Source organism: Dipodomys ordii, unplaced genomic scaffold (assembly GCF_000151885.1).
Source record: "Dipodomys ordii isolate 6190 unplaced genomic scaffold, Dord_2.0 Scaffold7, whole genome shotgun sequence".
In the NCBI taxonomy this organism is placed as follows: Eukaryota; Metazoa; Chordata; class Mammalia; order Rodentia; family Heteromyidae; genus Dipodomys; species Dipodomys ordii.
The window spans coordinates 18,538,109-18,542,231 of NW_012267223.1; the positions used below are offsets into that span (position 1 = coordinate 18,538,109).

The window sequence follows — 4,123 nt, forward strand, 5'->3', positions numbered from 1 at the left end:
GGCTTTTTCTGCTTATGTGGTGCTGAGGAATCGAACCCAAGGCCTCATCCATGCAAGGCAAGCGCTCTACCACTGACCCACCTTCCCAGCCCCTAGGCTGGCTTTAATACTGTCTCTCTAAATTTCAGCTTCCTGAGAGCTAAGATTATAGGCATAAACCATCAGCACCTAGTCTCTTTCCTCTCTTTTCCCTTCCCTCCTTTCTAGCCCTCCCCTCCAATCCCTTTTCTTCCTCTCCTTTCTTTATTGAAGTTGAGAGGGGCAGGTAAAAGCAGGCCTTACTAGCTGGGTGCTTGTAGCTTACGGTATGTAGCCAGCTGAGGCAGAAAGTTCATGAGATTCATCTCCAATTAACCACCAAAAAGCCAGAAGTAGAGCTGTGACTCAAATAGTAGAGCGTTAATCTTGAGCACAAAAGCTCAGGGACAGAACCCAGGCCCTGAGTTCAAGTCCCAGGATTCAGACAGACAGACAAACAGATTCAGAGACAGACACAGACAGAGACACAGACACACAAAGACACACACAAAGACACACACACACGGCATGCACGCATACACACACACACACACACGCGCGCGCACACACACACACACACACACACACACGATAGGCCTTGCTATGTAGCCCAGGATGACTGAGGTGCTGTCCCTCAGTGCTTCAGCTCAAGGCTAGCACTCTACCACTTGAGCCACAGCACCACTTCTGGCTTTTTCTTCTTATGTGGTGCTGAGGAATGGAACCCAGGGCCTCATGCATGCGAGGCAAGCACAACACTGAGCCACCTTCCCATCCAAGATGACTTTGAACTTAACAATCCTCTGGGCTCAACCTCCTGAATGCTGGGATAAGAGGCATGCATTATTACAACCACTAGCCATGCTTTTCTTTATGGATAAAGATTTTAAAAATCTTTCTGGATGACACGTGGCTAATTATTAGAAAACATTTTTAAACTGTGGACACAACAGATGCATATGAAATAGACTTTTTGAGATGTTAAAAAGATTTTAAAAACCGCATAGTCATAAAAGCCCATTCTCAGCATTGAATACAATAAATCAAATGATACCAGGATAGAGCAAAAGGTACCTGAGCACCACAAAGATGGCTAAATGGTATTTTTTTTTTCTTTTGGCAGTTGTAGGGATTGAATGGAGGGTCTAGGCACTGTTCTTGAGCTTTTCTGCTTAAGGCTAGCCCTCTGCCACTTGGAGCCACAGCTTCACTTCTGGTTTTCTGATATTTAACTGGAGATAAAGAGTCTCACAGGGGGCTGGGAAGGTGGCTCGGTGGTAGAGCACTTGCCTTGCATGCATGAGGCCCTGGGTTCGATTCCTCAGCACCGCATAAGCAAAAAGAAAAAAGCCGGAAGTGGCGCTGTGGCTCAAGTGGCAGAGTGCTAGCCTTGAGCTGAAGAGCTGAGGGACAGCGCCCAGGCCCAGAGTTCAGGCCCCACAACCGGACCCCCCAATAAAAAAAAGAGTCTCACAGACTTTCCTGCCCCAGCTGGCTTTGAACTATAATCCTCAATCCTCAGATCTCAGCCTCCTGAGTAGCTAGGATTGTAGGTGTGAGTCACTAATGCCTGGTTTTGGAAAATACTTTTCATTACAAATAAAATGGGGTAAAAAATGGCTCAAATCGGAGGGCTGGGAAGGTGGCTCAGTGGTAGAGCGCTTGCCTTGCATGCCTGAGGCCCTGGGTTCGATTCCTCAGCACCACATAAGAAAAAAGAAAAAAGCCGGAAGTGGCGCTGTGGCTCAAGTGGTAGAGTGCTAGCCTTGAGCTGAAGAGTTGAGGGACAGTGCCCAGGCCCAGAGTTTAGGCCCCACGACCGGACCCAAAAAACAAAAAACAAAATGGCTCAAATCTTATCCAGAAGATAAAAGAACACCAGGGAACAGAAAAAGAGGAGCCATTCAAGTGGCAAATAGTAAGAAGCAAAATTGCATCAATTGCTATGTTTTGACCCAGCCTTTGCCCAACAGGAAGAGAATCAACTAAAAATAAATTCCACTTTTATATATTAAGGAATCTGAATAGGGTTGAAAAGGTTACAACAAAAGCCCATCAGAAAATACTACGGCATGTTTTAGAGCCTCATTACATCCCATTGCTGTAAGTCTCTCATAGCCACTGCAGCCTGCAGTGGTACAGGAAGTATGAATTTTATGGAGTCCTCATTCATATCCTGGAGTTTCTTAATGCACTCGGACCGAGATTTAATAGGAAGACCTAAAAAGCACTGCTGCCTTCAAACAAGAAAACAAACTTCTGGCTACTTGCAATTCTATCCTTGGCTCTTCTACCTGAATAGTCCTAGTTCCAACCTGCTTGTCATGACATGCTAGCTCTCTTGTCGCTGAAACTTTGGAAACATTTAAATTCCCAGGTCAAGGAAAGATCATAAAACTGATTATATTGCAGGAAGGAAAACTGACTCCTACCTATTTTAGGCTCTATCTTTGGTGGTGGCTGTCACTACACCTAGAAAGAGCTATTAGCCATAGAAGGCTGATTTACATGGGAACAAATGGTAAGCACAGAATGGTAAGCACCACCACCAAAAATAAATAAATAAAAGCAGTTACTCATCACACTACCCAAATGTTAAAAGTGCAACCACAGTCCTATATAACAAAGGTATAGCAAATGGTTCTACTGGACAATACTAATCTATAATATACTTTCTTTTATGAGGAAGAAAAATCCAGCCACAACTTCCTTCCAAGAGAGAAAACAAAATAGAGAAACACTCTAGAGTATCAGTTCTCGGTGACAGAATACCTCTCAGTATCACGATTCAATATCCTATAGTTTCAGAATCTGCCAGTGTCCTCTTATTGCCTACTATCCCTATCTCTAAATAACAATCTTATTATCTCCAGTTCTGAAGGCTTTACCAATAAGTTTGGTCTCCCAAACAATTAAGAAAAGGAATTCATTGAGGGATGCAAATAAGCAATAGTTTCTTCACAGCACAGTTAAAAAGTGTCATATGACTTCAAGATGAACAGCACTGGTTAGCAGGCACATGACATACTGCATGACATACTGCACTGTCAAACCAAATGTCACCAACATTGGGAATTACAATGTAAATTACTTAAATTTGACCTTTAATTCCTGTCTCTGGAAATAGGAAAGCTCTGACATTATGGTATGTGTGTGTACGTGTGGATGCTTATGCACTTGTATTTATGCATGTATATATGTGTGAGGGGGAGGGGCATCTGAAAGACACAAATGAGAAGGGGATATAGAGAATAAACTGAAAATTTGAAATAGTATTTATGTACTTGTACTGACAAGATGATTATACAATAGAATAGGCCACTGAGGTTGCTCATAAACTTTCCATCTTTGGAAAGAAAGAAACTTTTTGTATGCAGGATACTGAACTAGGTAATTTCTCAGTATCCTTTTCAGATTTGGGATATTTGCTTTAAAACAAATAAACACCAAATAAGGAAACAATATTTAAAGTCACAGAAATTATGTAAGAGATTGCTCATTTTAATCAAGTCATACACGAATATTTCAAAATAGGATAATTTGAAGGCACTTATATTAAAAACATAATAAAACTTTGGGATAATAGAATTTCCATTTTATGTTAGCATGAAGTTAAAATTAAATTTTGAGTTTCACAGAATACACTGTATGATGACAGAGTTCTGCAATACTTAGTTTAAGATTTTAAGATTGGCCAGACATGCTGGGAGTCAGTGGCTCATGCCTATAAAACCAAGCTACTGGGAAGGCTAAAATCCCAGGTTTACAGTTCAAAGTTAGCAGACTCTTCCCTCCAATTAACCAATAAAAAGCCAGAATGAAGCCTGGACACTGGTGGCTCTGCCTGTAATCCTACTCAGGAAGCTGAGATCTGAGGACTGCAGTTTGAAGCCAGCCCAGGCAGGAAAGTCTGTGAGACTTATCAACTACTCAGAAAAAGCCAGAAGTGGTGCTGTGGCTCAAGTGATAGGGTGCTAGTCTTAAGTTTAGGGACAGAACCCAGGTCCAAAGTTCAAGGCCCAGGACCAGCAAAAACAAAACAACAACAACAACAAAAAAAAAAACAGAAGTAAAGGTGTGGCTCAAGCCGTGTAGTTCTAGCCTT

At 42.1% G+C, this 4,123-nt stretch overlaps 1 protein-coding gene across 1 annotated transcript in view; it reads right to left on the reverse strand.

Moving 5' to 3' along the window:
- The window catches only part of Calcoco2 (calcium binding and coiled-coil domain 2), a 31,459-nt gene that overhangs the window by 19,824 nt on the left and 7,512 nt on the right, over positions 1-4,123 (reverse strand). The gene's annotated exons all lie outside the window — the stretch shown is intronic.